Below are 16,518 nucleotides of genomic sequence, written 5' to 3' on the forward strand. Positions count from 1 at the left end.
TCCCAGCATTTTGGGAGGCCGAGGTGAATGGATTACCTGAGGTCATGAGTTCAAGACCAGCCTGACCAACATGGTGAAACCCTGTCTCTACAAAAATACAGTAATTAGATGGGCATGGTGGTGGGTGCCTGTAATCCCAGCTACTCGGGAGGCTGAGGTGGGAGAGGTGGGAGAATTCCTTGATCCTGGGAGGTGGAGGTTGCAGTGAGCCGAGATAAAGCAGTTGTACTCCAGCTTGGGGGACAGAAAAAAACCCCATCAAAAAAAAAAAAAAAAAAAAAAAAAAAAGACGGTGGCTTCTGTCTTGAATGCTTACTTGTGCTTTCTCTTGGATCATTTGGTAGGGGGTGGGAAGCCAGGGCCATGTCATAAAGCCAGTCAGGAGACCTACAGATAGGCTCATGTGGTGAGGCCCTGAGGTGGTTTCCAGCCAGCAGCTAGCTAGGACCTGAGGTCTGTGCACAGTCATGTGAGTGAACTTGGAAGTGAGCTCTTCAGCCCCACATGCCTGCAGCCCCCAGAGGACAGCTTGAATGCAGCCTCATAAGAGACCAGGAGCCAGAACCACCCAGTTAAGCCATATGCACAGAAAGTACAATATAAAATGCTGATTGCTTAAAGCTGCTAAGATTTGGGGTAATCTTTCATGCAGCAATAGATAATTCCATAGAGCTTTTTTTTTTCTTTTTTTTTGAAACAGAGTTTCGCTCTTGTTGCCCAGGCTGGAGTGCAATGGCGCGATCTCAGCTCACTGTAACCTCTGCCTCCCAGGCTAAAGCAATTCTCCTGCCTCAGCCACCCGAGTAGCTGGGATTACAAGCGCCCACCAGGACACCCGGCTAATTTTTGTATTTTTACTGGAGACGGGATCTCACCATGTTGGCCAGGCTGGTCTTGAACTCCTGCCCTCAGATGATCCACCTGCCTCCCAAAGTGCTAAAATTACAGGTGTGAGCTACCACACCCAGCCTGACAGACCACTTTTAAAAAATGTTCTGTATCACCAGTAGTTGTAGGATGGCCCAGATGGTGATTCTGTGTGGAAAAACAGACATTGACAGCTGGGAGTTGAAAAGTGATCCAAGAATCGGACTGTGAATGGGGTAACGTTTTAAGAAAACCTTAATTAATTTATTTCACTACGTTTTTCTTTTCTTTTTTTTTTTTTTTTTTTGAGACGGAGTTTCGCTCTTGTTACCCAGGCTGGAGTGCAATGGCGCGATCTCGGCTCACCGCAACCTCCGCCTCCCGGGTTCAGGCAATTCTCCTGCCCCAGCCTCCTGAGTCGCTGGGATTACAGGCACGCGCCACCATGCCCAGCTAATTTTTGTATTTTTAGTAGAGACAGGGTTTCACCATGTTGACCAGGATGGTCTCGATCTCTTGACCTCGTGATCCACCCGCCTCGGCCTCCCACAGTGCTGGGATTATAGACCTGAGCCACCGCGCCCGGCTCACCTACGTTTTTCTTATTAAGTAAGTACAAGAACAGTAAGTGTAAGAGAACCTTTTCAGTAAGTATAAAATTATAAGTGATAAGAAATCATTGTCACTTTAGTTAGCAATGTTTTAGGATTTTTTTCTTTCTAAAGTACATGAAGTATGGTGGTTTATGCCTGTAATCCCAGCACTTTGAGAGGACGCGGCAGGAGGGTGGCTTGAGCCCAGGAGTTCAAGACCAGCCTGGGCAACATAGCAAGACTCTGTTTCTGAAAATAAATAAATAAAGTACATGAAGTAGCGGTGCTTCTTAACATCAGTGGTGTCTAAATTGGATGAAGTATGATCATGTATTTTCCTTATTGTACAAGCCATTATGAGGGGAGTTTTCTGGCACTTGAGGCAGAGGATCTGAATTCAGGGGAGTAGAAGAATAGGGCTGAGGAGAAGGTGAGTAACGGGAAGGAGGGAACAAGTCTATGAGAGAGAGTGGGCAGGGATTTGTGGCAAATAGCTCAGAAATATTTACAGGAGTAGCTTTGGGAATGGGTCCCTGTTGACACGTGTTTGTCCTAACCTTCCAGTGGGTTAGTAAGAGCCTGGAGTCCATGCCACCCATGATGCCTGGCAACTGCTGGTGGCATTGGAAATGCCTACATTTCCCAAGCAAAAGTAAGGACATGCGACCTAACGTAAGAGTTTTCCAGCTGGTGCAGTGGCTCATGCCCACAATCCCAGCACTTTGGGAGGTCAAGGCAGAAGGATCACTTGAGGAAAGGAGTTCAAGACCAGCCTGGTCAATATGGCAAAAACTTGTCCCACTGAAAAAAAAAAACCCCACAAAAATTAGTTGAGCATGGTGGTACACACCTGTAATCCCAGCAGCTATTCAGGAGGCTGAGGCAGGAGAATTGCTTGAACCTGGGACGTAGAAGTGGAAGTTGTAATGAGCCAAGATCATGCCACTGGACTCCAGCCTGACTGACAGAGTGAGATTCTGTTTCAAAATAAATGAATAGCCGGGTGGGGTGGCTCACACCACATAATCCCAGCACTTTGGGAGGCCAAGGTGGGTGGATCATGAGGTCAGGAGTTCGAGTCCTGCCTGGCCAACATAGTGAAACCCTGTCTCTACTAAAAAAAAAAGAAAAAAAGAAAGAAAGGAAAAAAACTTAGCTGGGCATGTTGGCGGGCACCTGTAATCCCAGCTACGTGGGAGGCTGAGGCAGAAGAATTGCTTGAACCGAGGTGGAGATTGCAGTGAGCTGAGATCATGCCATTGCACTCCAGCCTGGTTGACAGTGCAAAACTCCAAATAAATAAATAAATAACAATAAATAAGAGTTTTCCTATATTAAGCAATTTTTTTTTTGTCCCATTAAGCCTTTACCATTTACAGCTTTATGGCCTTATGACTGATGCAAGGAAAGATGGAAACATGCCGGGGAGGGATGCTTCATCAGGGGCGTCAGGTGCCCCTTGTAGCTCCCAGAGTGTGGCCAATTGCTGGGCAAATGTCCAGGGGCCACAATCCGCACAGGGCATGAGAGGGTCTGGGGTTGGAGATCTGGTTAGTATTTTGAGCAGAGTTATGCAGCATAAATCGGGATTCACAGACTAAGGAGTTTGCCTTCCCATGGCGGCGGAGTGGAACTCTATCAACAAACATCCTTTGCGGAGAGGGAAGCGGGCAACCCAGGAGCTTAAGTTCCCAGGGTAAAGGGCAGCCCAGGATTTAAACTCAGGCAATCTGACTCAAAGCCTGTGCATGTCTTAGTCACACATTTCGGCCTTTGAGATCTGTGGGGAGTTTTGCAACCACTGAATCCAAGCCCCTTATTTTCCAGTTGAGGGAGCAGGACTTGCCCAAGGTCCATGGGGATAGGGTGGCTGGGCAGGTCTCGGCTGCTGCGGGGCTCTGTGGATTAGTGTTGGTGAAAGGAGGGGCGGGGACTGTAGGCATGGATGGTAGCTGGCCCTCCCCACCTTGCCACAATGCAAAGTGCCCCTGCTTTCCATCTGGGGAAAGGGCACAACTTGGTGGGGGTGGAGGGCGCAGGTTGGGGAAGCCGCCCGCCTCCTTCATTCCCAGGATTCCCAAGGCAGCCATTGTCCAGGAGGAATGTAGGGCCAGCAGCACGGAGGGCGGGGCCTCTTCCTGTGCCCCAGACAAGCCTGCTTTGTGCTCTCCACCCCGGCCCCTCCTGGCCATCACCAGCCAGGCCTTCCCAGCATTTTTCAGGGCTCTCAGGGCAGGTCTCTAAGAGAGGAAGGGACCGTGGGAGATGTACTCAACCCTGGAAGGCCAGTCTGGGAGGGCCGCCTGGAGGAGAGGTGAGAGCACCGCCCAGAGGCCTGGGCTCCTGGCTCCTCGGAGTTAAAAATATGCATTCTTAGCCTCTGGTTACTAGAATTTTATCCTAAGGCAATAATTAGACACGTGCACAAAGGTGAAAGTTGCAGCCTTGTTCATCAAGCTTTTATTTCCAGAAAAAAAAAAATTCAACAACAAAGGAAATTTCTTCTTTTTTTTTTTTTTTTTTTTTGATACGGAGTCTCACTCTGTTGCCCAGGCTGGAATGTAGTGGCATGATCTTGTCTCACTGCTACCTCTGCCTCCCAGGTGCAAACTATTCTCCTGCCTCTGTCTCCCTAGTAGCTGGGACTATAGGCATGCACCACCACACCCGGCCAATATTTGTATTTTGAGGAAAGATGGGGTTTCACCTTTTTGGCCAGGTTGGTCTCAAACTCCTGACCTCAAGTGATCCACCCGCGTTGGCCTCCCAAAGTGCTGGGATTACAGGCTCGAGCCACTGCGCCCAGCTAGGAAACTTCTTAAATTAATTTGGGCATGTCCGCTCGATGGAATATTAAGCTGTCATTAATAACTGTGTAGTATAAACATATTATAGACATAAAAAGATGTTTAAAATATTTGTCTATTGGCTGGGCGCAGTGGCTCGAGTTTGAGACCAGCCAACATGGTGAAACCCTGTCTGTACTAAAAATGACAAAATTAGCTGGGTGTGGTAGTGCATGCCTGTAATCCCAGCTACTTGGGAGGCTAAGGCAGGAGAATCATTTGAACCCGGGAGGTGGAGGTTGCAGTGAGCCATGATGGAACCACTGTATTCCAGCCTGGTCGACAGAGCAAGACTCCCTCTCAAAAAAAAAAAAAAAAAAAAAAATCTGTCTATTAAGAAAAGTGTATTATAAAACACTGTGGAGGCCTCTCTCTATGTGTACACCTATGTAGAGAGATAAATAGAATAATATCTAGCTGACGCCAAAGTGGTTTTTGTTTGCTTGTTTGTTTGTTTTGAAACGGGGTCTCGCTCTGTTGCCCAGGCTGGAGTGCACTGGCAAGATGATGGCTCACTGCAGCCTCAATCTCCCGGCTCAAGCAGTCCTCCCACCTCAGCTTTCCCAGTAGCTGGGGCCACAGGCGCCCAATCACTGTGTCCAGCTGACTGACTCCAAAATGTTACCGGTGGTTATCTCTGGATGGTGGGATTAAAGGTGTTGGATTTTAAAATGTTTTGTTTTCTGCTTATCTATTTTTTTCCTTTCTTTTCTTTTTTTTAGATGGAGTTTCGTTCTTGTTGCCCAGGCTGGAGTGCGGTAGCTCGATCTCCACTCGCTATAACCCCTGCCTCCTGGATTCAAGTAACTGTGATTCTCCTGCCTCAGCCTCCCAAGTAGCTGGGATCACAGGCCCCCACCACCACGCCTGGCTAACTGTTTTTTCTTCTTATTGTTTTTTTAATAATAGAGATGGGTTTCACTATGTTTCCTGGGACTCATGGAATCCTCTTGCCTCAGCCTCCTGAGTAACTGGGGCCATGGGCACATGATGCCATTCTAATTTTTGTGCAAAGGTGTTCTGCTTGTATAACTAAAGTGTGTGTGTGTTTTTGCGTGCAGCTTAACTGCCCACTGCTCTAGGCTGGGTGTTCTTCACCCTCAGAAGTTTCTCCAACGTGGCTGCTCACCTCAGAGGGTAAGAGAGGCAGCTGTTGAGGCATCAAAAAAATGAGCATCAGGTAGACGGCCTCAGCCTGATCATAACAGCAGCAGCTCACTTAGCACTTTGCAAGGGGTTTCCACACACATTATCTCATTGGAATCCCACTACGACCCTGTGAGGTTACATCATTGCCCTTTTCCAGGTGAGAAGACAGGCTCCCCGTGGTTAAGTGGCACCCCGGGGACAGTGCAGGAAGTGACGGAGGTTAGTTCACAGCCTCTGACCTTCAACTTCGGCACCCCAGTGCCTCCCTGACTGAAGTCCCTGACAGCATCTAGCATTTGTTCATCCACCTGTCTCTGTCCCCCACTGACCCTGGTTTCTGTAGGAAGTGCTGGGGTCTTACTTGAGTCACCATTCCCAGAACTTAGTACACTCAGGCATCGGTACATGCTATTGAATGAAAGGATGAACATTCAAACCTGGAACCCGGTGGAGCAGGTCATGGTAGATAACAAACTTGTTTTTTAGGACCCCCCCCCCCTTTTTTTTTTTTTTTTGAGATAGAATCTCGCTGTCGCCCAGGCTGGAGTGCAGTAGCCCGATCTTGGCTCACTGTAGCCTCCGCTTCCTGGGTTCAAGTGATTCTCCTGCCACAGCCTCCTGAATAGCTGACTACAGGTGCCCACCACGCAGCTAGTTTTTGTATTTTTAGTAGAGATGGGGTTTCACCATCTTGGCCAGGTTGGTTTCAAATTCCTGACCTCTGGTGATTTGCCTGCCTCAGCCTCCCAATGTACTGGGATTATAGGCGTGAGCCACCATGCCCAGCCTAGACTGTGCATTCTTATACTTGCTATAGTCTCTATATTTAATTCTCTTTTGTCCTTTAATATTTGCAAAGCTCTTTGGAAGATGGCTGACAGCAAGAGTTGCCACAGGAATGGCTCTGCCTAGATCTGAACTGGTTCCTTCTCACTACACACACCCATAATTGGAGACAGCCACCCCTGAGGCCAAGGGAGCAGAGAGGAGGCTCTTGGCTGGCCCCTTCACTACCTGAAGGGAGGGTTTCTATCTAGGACCAATGCTTGGGAAAGATGAAATTCTACACACCGAGTCTTGCTGAGTGTAGCCCTCCCTTCCACACCCTGGCAGACCCCAGACCCAATGGTGTGGAGGTTCCAGGGTGGGCTGCAGATACTGGGGCTGGGCCAGTCAGGGAAGGCATCCTGGAGGAGACCTGGAAGGCTGGTTTAGGAACGGGAGGAGGCTGGGCTGAAGGGAGAGAAGCAGGGAACCTGCTCCGGTAGTCCTGGATTATTTAAGTACAACCAGATGTGCTGGGAATCTTCTGTCAGGCCCAGGCCCAGGGAAGGCAGAGTGGGGGTGGAGAGATCTCTGGGCCATTTTGATTTGCAGTTCCCCATTTTGCCCTGGGTCTGTAAACTTTAGGGAGGGAAGAAGCCCAGTAGGGTCCCAAGGTTCCAGATGGGCTAGCATGATAGAGGGTGGATCATGCAGGACTTGGGGGAGGCTTCTGCATTTGGACAGGGAGGAGTGGGCTCAACCCCGAGAACCTAGGGGGAAAAAAGGGGCTGGAAGCTCTCTGGGAGTAGAGCTACTAGCTCTGCTAGGATGCAGGACAGATAGGGAAGACTTTACAGAGGAGGGCATACCTCAGTTGGGCTCTGAAGGATGAATAGGATCTCACCAGGCAGAATAGGGAAATGAGAGTCTAGGCAGAAAGATTCTAAGGCGTTAAAAAGGTATGAGTGTGGACTGGGCTTAGGGGCTCATGCCTGTAATTCCAGCGCTTTGGGAGGCTGAGGCGGGTGGATCATGAGGTCAGGAGTTTGAGACCAGCCTGACTAACATGGTGAAACCTCCGTCTCTACTAAAAATACAAAAATTAGCTGGGCATGATGTCGGACACCTGTAGTCCCAAGTACTTGGGAGGCTGAGGCTGAAGAATGGCTTAAACCCGGGAGGTGGAGGTTGCAGTCAGTTGAGATCCGGGAGGTGGAGGTTGCAGTCAGTTGAGATCCTGTCGCTGCACTCCAGCCTGGTGACAGAGCGAGGCTCCATCTCAATTAAAAAAAAAAAAAAAAAAAAAAAAAAAAGGTATGGGGGTTTAGTGAGAGTTTCTGTGTGATTATAAGGTACATGGTGGGATCAGTTTGGAGTGCTGGCTGAAAAGCTATGGTGCACTATGTCCAGGATGGTCGGGGGTGGACGTGCTTCTGCTCACAGAAGAAACAGCAGGGCCACATGTGGGGTAAGGATTTTGCAAGTGGAGTATCAGGGTCTCCAGGTTTTGGGCCCCAGGGAGCGAGTGGGGTCTGATAGCCACCCAGCTTCTCCTCCCAAGCCTGAGCTACATCTGCCCAGAGGGAGGAGCATGTTTTCTAGTTCGCCCGGAGGCTCTCAAGGACTCCTAGGCTGGGTGTGGGGTGGGGATCTGATCCAGACACAGCTTGTCGCACAGTGGGAAGGGAAAGCTGGTATACATTCATGAAGAATAAGAGTTCGGGGGTGGTTTGGGAGGCACTGGGAACTGAGCCTTGGTGGCCAAACAGCAAGAATGAGACCGGCTAGAGCTTCCATTTGTGGGGAGAGCAGTCTGAGCCCTGGGCAAGTGTGGTGGGGGGGAAGCCCAGCTGGGTGTGGTGTCCTATGGGCACGCACCCCAATCCCCAAGCCGGGACACGTTTCCTTCCTTTCCTGCTCATAATGACTTCTGAGTGGCCAGTCCAGAGGACCACAAAGAAGCCACCCCGCCCTTTCCTCTTCCTCTCTTCCGTTTCTTTCTCCCTTCCTCCCCCCACCTCATCCTTCCCCCCACCCAGGCCCCTTTTCTTTCCTTCCTTTTCCCCCCACTTGCTCCTCCTGCCCTCTCTCTCTGGCTTTTACTTCCTCCCTCTAACTCTCCCTCCTCCCTCGAAAATCCTTAGTGCTGATTCTCCCTAGACCCATGGAGTTATTTTTCTTCTTAACACTTTTAGAAAGCCCTTGTTGCAGGTCTCTGGACCAGGAAGGTCACACACTCCCACACTTGTGCTGCACACCCAGAGGCATGCGCCTGCAGCAGGTGCCTGCACTCAGCCACGCAGCCATGCATAGCACCTGTTTCCCCTGGGGGTGGGATGGGGGTGGGATCCTCCACCTTGGATGTGATACCAGCAAAGGGGCCAGGAAGGAATGGAGGGCCCTCAGCAGAAGCCACACATTACTGCCATCATTACCACTATTATTATCCAATCCATTGCCAGGCACTTGACCTGCCTGGGGGTGATCACAACCACCTCAGCAGGGGCTCTCAGGGCACAGATCCTTTGACGGGGGACAGCCAGGAGTGGGGTCAGCCCAGAGTCCTCAGTGATCAGTCCCTGAGGGCCTTGTCCAGGACGGCAGGGGGTAGAGATGTGATGAACAGCTTTTTGCCAGTACTAAGTATTTGTCAGCCCAGGAGACTGGATGATGTATTAAAAGGACTTGAATGAGCTCTGGGAGGGAGAGCCACACTTCATTGCGTGAGCACTGGTGCAGGGTGGGAGATGGAGGGCTGAAGTGATCAACCTCACCCCCATCTGCTAACTAAACCTCTTAATGTGACCCACGGCAGTCTGCCCATTGGAAACAACTCAGCACTGCCAAGCTGCTGGCCTTGCCCCTGGAGTCCAGCAAAGGCCTTCTCCAGTGTGCTGATGCCTTTTGCCATCTCACTAGCAAGGCTTTTCTTAGCTTTCAGCTTGTCCCTTTCTTTACTCCTGGACTCCTGGAAGATGAAGGAGAACTCCAGGGGAGTGTATGATCAATTCCTTCCTTCAGGCTGGGCCCTCAGTCCAACCCCCTCTCCTGTCATACCCCCTACCCTGGAGCCTAATGTCAGGATCCCTGATGGCAATGCCAGGCTTGGCTTCCTGGCACTGATCCTGCTGAGGGACCTAGCTCATGTGGACATTAGTCTTTCCCTTAGTTCCTGTTTCTGGCTCTTGGGGAACCTGACAGGTAGGAGTGGCAAGAGTGCAGTGAGTTCTAGATCCAGCTTTGCTGTGTGACCCCAACTGTGTCACTTCTCCTCTCTGGGCCTCTGATACTCCAACAATGAGGAAATATTCAAGGAGTTCCTTCCAGCTGGCAGCCTGGGACTGTCCCTCCAGCAAGGGCTCCACTCTCTTAGCATGGTGGCCGTGGCTCCCTTCATCGTGCCTTTCTAATTCTGAAGCCAGGGCTACTCTAGCACTCTGAGCCATGCCACATCCCTCCTCCTGTGCCAGGGTAGGGTCCTGGGGGTGTGGAGTGGAAAGAAAGAGAGATTCTGAAGGTGGAAGAGACAGTGACCTTGGCAAGTACCAGAGCCTGCGTGGGTGCTGGGTGCTTCCATACGTGGGCTGGGAAAGAAGTGGGAGCTACTGAGACCCTTCCCTTTCCCTGAGTGGCACCTAAAGGAGTGCCCCAGACCCGTCAGACCCCAGAGGAATCCACATTAGGAGGAGGGAGGGGGCAGTGTTTTGGAGTCCTGCAAAAGGGGACAGAACCCTTATCTGCAGGCTAGGTGGTGAGTGCCAATCTTGCCCTACTGACACTCAGGCTAGAGAGCCATTCAAAAGGGAAAAAAAAAGCCCTCAGGAGAGAGGACCCTTAAGCACTGCCCTTGGGTGGAAACACCATAGCCTTGGGACATCTGGAGGATCCACATCAGGAAGGTTCTCCTGACCCTGCATCATCAGCACGGCCCCCTTCTATCTTCTCCTGGGACAAAGTGGGTTCCTGGGCTTTATCGCTGATGAAGCCTTGAGAGAGAGAGAGAGAGAGAGAGAGAGAGAGAGAGAGTGAGTGTGTGTGTGTGTGTGTGTGTGTGTGTGTGTGCCGGGCAGAATTCTGTGTACCTTTCCACTGGGAGCTCCAGGAAGACAGGGCCATGCCTCTTGGACTCTCTTGGGTATCCCTGGTGCCCAGTCCAATGTTTGGCACAAAGTTAACACTCAGTATGTATCTGTTGAATACACAGAGGTGTCTTTGCACACCTCTAAGTGGACTAGAGGTCTGGGACTCATCCTTCATGCCAGTCGTCCTGTTTGGCCCAGTGTGACTGTGGCCTTCTCGGGAAGCCCTCCAGTGGAGCCGCTGTTGGTTTCACACCCCGCAGTCCGCTGCCCCCCTCCAGTGCTCGCCCTCCTCCCCTCACCCACCGTGCCAGAGTAGCATCAGCGTAGAGCAGCGGCCTCGCCTGGAGGTGTGTCCTGCCCTCTGCACCCCTGGAGGACAGGGGAAGCAGAGTCCCTCACGCAGTGGGTGCTCAGCACACCTGGGGGCTGAGGAAGTGAGCAAGTGTTCACCAGGTTGTGGCCAGAGGGCCAAGGCAGTTCTGGGAGAGGGGGTCTCTGGCGGCCCGCGGACGGGGCGGGCCCAGGCCGGCTGCCTTCCCCTTTGCCCTTCGACCCAGGAAGCCGCCCACATCCAGCGGACACGCTCGACGGTCTAGGCTGCTCAGTCCAGGCCTCGGTCCCGGTCCCGTCCCCGGGCTGTCCCCGACCCCTACCCGCCGGCCCGACCCCCACCCCTACCCCAACTTCCCGCTCCGACGGCCGGGAGTGGCGGGGCGGGCGGGTCTGAGAGTGGCGAAGGACACTCTCCACACCAAGGGTCATTTGCTCTTTTTTCCCCTCTGTGGCTAATTTATTTTAGAGCCAGGGGCGGGAGGGGGCGGGGCCAGACGGGAGGGTGGCGAGGAGGGGCCGGGCGAGCCCAGGGGAGGTGGGGGCGGGGCGGGGCGGGGGCGAGGTGGGGGAGGGCGCGGAAGAAGCCAGGGGTGGAGGGGCCAGAGAAGGGGCGGGAGTTGGGGGAAGAGAGGGGCACTAGGAGAGGGAGGAGCAGGGAAAGGGGAGGGGAGCCAGGGCCTGCGAGGGAGGGCGCTGGGGGCGGGCGAGGGGAGGCGGGGGTGGGGGTGGGGGTCTTGCCTGCGGGGGGAGCCGGGGCCGCCCCTTGTCCGGCCACCCCCACTGCCCAGTCCCGCTCCCGCCCGCGGCGGCCGCAGCAGCCGCAGCAGCAGCGGCTCCAGGATGGTGAGCGCCGCTGCCCCCCAGCCCAGGCCTGTCGCCCCTGGCCCGCGCCCCAGCCCAGGTCCCCGGGCCGGACGCGCCCCCAGGCCGCGCACACTCACCTAGGACCCGGCCGGGATGCCGAGGTACGGGACCGCGGACCTGCCGGGGTCCGGGGTTGGGGGAGGTGACCGTTTGGTCCGGGTGTCCGGAGCTTTGTCCGCTAGTGCGGGGCCGGGGAGGGCCGGAGAGGGAGGGGGCTGCGGATCGCGGGTTTCACCTCGGCTGGGGTCGGAGGGCAGGGCCGGCGGGAGACCCTAGCGGGTACGTGGGAGGCGAGGGTCACTTCCCGGGGGGAGGGGGCGGCAGAGCCGGGGATCTCCGCCCGGCCGCGACGGGCACCCGCCTCACAGCCCCCTCTGGTGCGGAGGCTTGAGCGAAAGCGAACAGCCGGCTCGGGGGGCGTCTGCAGGCCTGGGGGTGGGGAGCCGGGGTTTGCGGGTTCAGGTCCCAGAAGGATCCAGCGTCCGGAGCCCGAGGGCCGGCCAGCAGGCCCCTCCCACTCCGTCAGGTCTTTGTCCAGCGGCCCCTGTGTGTGTGGGAGGGGTGGGGGCTGGGTTACTGGCCCGGAGATTCCCCAGCACGGTGACGGGGCAGTGACAGGAGACTGAGGCTACTTAGGGTCCCGGCGCCCCTAACGCCCACCCTCTTCAGGTCTTCTCCTCTGGCCCGGGAGAACAGAGCCCCAGTCTCAGAGTCATGGCTTTGTACTCACCTTCACCCTGGGGGATACAGGCTACAGGGGGGACCCTCGGAGCTCCCAGGTCTCCAGAGAGGGCCCCTCAAAGTTCCCCACCGCAAGAGCCCTCTCCTGGTCTACACGGAGATTCGCATGCCAGCAACCCCCTCCTCAGAGGGTCCTTCGCAGAGTGTTAAGCACCCAGTAGGTGATCAGCAAACGCTGGTCCCCTTCCCCAGCCCCGCTGGTCCCCCTGCTCCCGCCAGAGGAGGAGGGCTGGAAAGGGGTCGGCGCGGGGCAGAGAGCGCGCGGCCTGGGGCCTGCGCCCAGCGGCGGCCTGGAGCGCCGGGGTGGGTGGATGGGTGGGTGGGCTGTTAAAGGGACGGTCACTAAATCAGGATTAGGCCGTAGGGCTGTCAGGCTGCCGGCCCTGTCTCCATGGATACCTAATTTGGAGGAGAATAGAGGACGGAAGAATGTTTGTGTTGTAGTCCGCACGGGCTGCAGCGGCAGAGCCGGCTCCTGCTCTCGGCGGGGCAGAGAGGAGTGGGGAGCTGGTTCCAGCCCAGCTCTGGGCTTACGGCGCAGAGGGGCTTCCCGGTTCCTGGGGCATGGGGCCTCCTCAGTGGAGCCACCCAGTCTCTGGAGTGGGCTGGGAAGCCAGATGCCAAGGTGCGAAGCCCTCTGACCCTGCAAGGGACTCCCGGAGCCTACCCCGAAATCCCACAGCCTCCTCCTAAAGCGGCTCCCTCCCCGAGCCTCTCAGTCCGGAGCCGACGCCGTTCCCCGCAGTGCCTTAGCCCCCCAGGGACGGGCGCACAGGGCAGCCGGGTGCTGCGGTGCCGCCGCCACCCAGCCGTGGGGACGCCGGTACTCGGTGGCCCTCCGAGCTGCGGGCAGGGGGCGGGGCGGGACTTCCTGGGGTGGGCGAGGAAAGGGGCGGGGCTTGCTGGGGTGGCTGGGCTGGACGGGTGACAGGCCTCGTAAATCCCCTTTCCCATGTTTAACACCATTCTTTCCACTTGATTCCATTGGCGTCCATGGCAGACGGGTGCGACCCTCGTGCCCTCGCTGTAATATCTTCTGGGCGAAGCCCTCTTGGGCCAAAGGGAATTAGGCTGTGTGGGGCAGAGGAGTTGCTCCTGCGGAAGCGTAGATGACCCGCATTCCTGGGGGGGGGATTCCTCCTGCCCCTTCCCCCTCCCCAGGAGAAGAAGAAGGGGCTGAGAGACACAGAAATGAGTTTGGCTTCGGAGACCTTGCCCGGTTCTCTGGCCGTGGTGTGGCTGAGGGCTGGGCTGAGGATCCTGTGACTGTCAGTTCCAGTACCAGCCTGGGGGAAGGCTAGGGAGAGCCACCCAGACTGAGTGTGGTGCAGCAGAGCCCTTTCCTGTCTTTCTGCTCACCCATGGGCACAGCTTTTTATGGATCAGGATTCCCCTCCCTGCCCTGCCTGGGCCGCAGCTTTATTGCCGAGAGCTAGGGCTCTCTACACGCAATTTCACGCCTCTCTGCCTTTGCTCCCGCTGTTCCTCCAGCCAAATGCCTTCCCCATTGTCCCTGTCTTTCCACAACCTCCTTATTCTTCAGGGCCCAACTCAGATGCGCCTCCTCTGCATCACCTCCCCAGCCCCAAGCTCCTGTCACTTCCTTCTCCCTCTGTGGCCTGCACCGGTGCTCCCTTCCGCCTCTGTGGCAGGGGTCCACACTGGGCTTTGACTGAAGTGAGCATGTGCTCCCTGGTCCTGCCACCACTGGCTCACCACAGGGCTTGGCACCTTGTGGGTGCCCCATAAATGTTGGCTGAATAAAAGGGGTTTTGTAAGGGCTTTTAGCCAGAGTTTGTATAGCATGGAATCTGGCCACTTTCAGGTAAACAGCTCTGTGCTCTTGGGTGGTAGAGACCCTTGGATGGGTGCTCCTCCTCTCCCTTTCCCTTCTTCTCCGCCTCCTTCTCCCCATGACCCAACCCCCCCCCCCACCAAGTCCAGGGAGGACTTTGCCCCTTCCCTTTTCCACAGACCAGCATTCTTTCCCTGCCATTATCATCCTGTTAAACAGAGAGGCCAGTCAGGACCCATATGGATCACATTAACAATTGCTTATTATCTGGGGCAGGACTCCCCCGACTCTCCCCCCAACCCCAGCTCTGACTGCTGCCCCTCGCTGGACCCTTAGGAGCCCTCCCTCCCCCTCCCCCCACTGTCGGTCAGCTAGGGAGGGCAAGGGACAGGCTGGTCTCCCTTACCTTCCCTGTGCCTCCTAGCAGAACTTTGCCTCTTCTGGACTTGGGAGTTAACAACTCCTTTACCTGATTTAATGAAAACCAGGTTCCTGGAAGGAGTAGGCTCCGTGAAGTTCCAGGGCTGCAGCTGGGAGATGTGGACTCCAGGCCTTGGTGCCCCTGTGCTCTGCAGCCCTGAGAACCCTTGCTCTCCAGGGGACAGAGACTGTGGGTGGGGGTGGGGCACATGAGGCCAAGCATGGGGTGCTGGCATCTGCCGCCTTAGCCTTGGGTTGATCCTGCCCCCTTTTGGGAGCTGGCTGTCTGGTGAGGGAGATCAGGGCAGAGGGACCCTGCCAGGCTCTGTGGCATTGGGTTCCCAGCCTTCCCCTATAGTCAAAGCAAGAAATCTGCTAGAGCTTCCCAGAGCAGCTGCTGAATTGGCCTTGAAGGATGGGGAGTGTAGTTCCTGTTTAAACCCATATATATCCCAAGAATACTTTCATAGGGAACGGAAGGAACCTCCAAGATTACCCATTCTGGGGGTCCATAACTTTTTTTGATTTACAGAGCCCTTGGAGGGACTGATGAAAGCCATCCCCAGAAAAATGCACTTCCATTAATGGACACCAGACTTTGCATTCTGCTTTAGACGGTTCTTGGATCCCCTGAAGCCCATGGGGACCTTCTGTCAAGAAACCCTCAGGCCAGGCACAGTGGCTCACAATTGTAATCCCAGCACTTTGGGAGGCTGAGGCAGGCAAATCATTTGAGGTTAGGGGTTTGAGACCAGCCTGGCCAACATGGTGAAAACCCATCTCTGCTAAAAATTCAAAAAAATTAGCCAGGCGTGGTGGTGGGTGCCTGTAATCCCAGCTACTGGGAGGCTAAGGCAGGAGAATCCAGGTGGCAGAGGTTGCAGTGAGCTGAGATCGTGCCACTGCACTCCAGCCTGGGTGACTGAGTGAGACTCCGTCTCAAAAAAAAAAGAAAAAAAAAGAAACCCTCACCCCAATCCAGCCCTCTCCGATGTGCTGAGCGCAGAGTCAGGCCTGCAGCCTGGGTTTCCTGACCTGCCCACTCAGTGTTTGATCCACCACCGCCTTATTACTAGCAGCGGGACTGCCGGAACCAGGGGACCAGGGATATGAGACCTAGGTGCTGGGCCAGCCTTTAAGTGGGAAGAGTTCACACTGCCTGGGTTGGGGTCTGGGCTGGTTGTCTCATCTCTGACTGTGTGGCCTAGGGAGAGGCTGTCCAGGCATTTTTTCGTTTTAGGGTCCACTTGCCTCCAGGAACAAGTGGCAATTGCTCTTCTCCGAGCAGTTTCATAAGCATCTTGATGAATCAGTTAACACTTTCACACACTTGTTAAACACTCTGTATCTCATCTGCGAAGTGGGAAAATCGAGTGAAGAATGGTGTCCACCTCCTAAGCAGGGTATGGTAAGGATGAAAGGAGGCAGGAGCTGGGAGACCTGAGTCCTATGCTTGAATGACTCTAGGTGCAGGTGCTCAGGGCTGTGGTCACTATTAGGCCTTTTCCCGGTTTGCTCAGCCAAGGAAAGGGGACTGCAGTGCGAACCCCCTGAGTGCCTTCTGTCTTTTCCTTTAGTATGGAGGTACGGGCAGTGTCAGCCTTTGGAATTCATCTTTAGGGCTGGAGGCTGAGTGGGGAGTTCTCAGTGAGTGGGAGAGCTGGACAGAGTCCATGGCCTGCCTCCGTAGCCCCAACTCCATTTTATGATGACCAGTCATGACCCCTACCCTAGAGACCAAGCTTTGAGCTCAGTGACTCCCGGCTGCTAGTCTGATGTAGCTCCAGACAAGAAACTTCATCTGTTTGGGTTTCAATTTCCTCATTTCTAAAATGGGGATAAGAAGCTCACATGACGGTGATGTAGCCCTGGTTTCCTTTTCTTTTTTTTTTTTTAAGACGGGGTTTCACCATGTTGGTCAGGCTGGTCTTGAACTCCCGACTTCATGTGATCCGCCCGCCTTGGCCTCCAAAGTGCTTGGATTACAGGCGTGAGCCACTGTGCCAGGCCTTTTTTCCTTTTCTTTCTTTCTTTTTTTTTTTTTTTTAAGACAGGAGCCCTGG

The 16,518-nt window shown here is 54.5% G+C and overlaps 1 long non-coding RNA gene across 1 annotated transcript; it reads right to left on the reverse strand.

Annotated features, from left to right (window-relative positions):
• Nucleotides 1–9,155: 9,155 nt before the first annotated feature.
• Nucleotides 9,156–13,065, reverse strand: LOC116561607. The gene is made up of 3 exons (XR_004273515.1): nucleotides 12,230–13,065; nucleotides 11,577–12,043; nucleotides 9,156–10,206 (listed from the first exon to the last, which is right to left on the reverse strand). It is a non-coding gene; the product is annotated as an uncharacterized LOC116561607 (long non-coding RNA).
• Nucleotides 13,066–16,518: the final 3,453 nt, after the last annotated feature.

Source organism: Sapajus apella, unplaced genomic scaffold, assembly GCF_009761245.1.
Source record: "Sapajus apella isolate SASKATOON/1434 unplaced genomic scaffold, GSC_monkey_1.0 scaffold2, whole genome shotgun sequence".
Taxonomy (NCBI): Eukaryota; Metazoa; Chordata; class Mammalia; order Primates; family Cebidae; genus Sapajus; species Sapajus apella.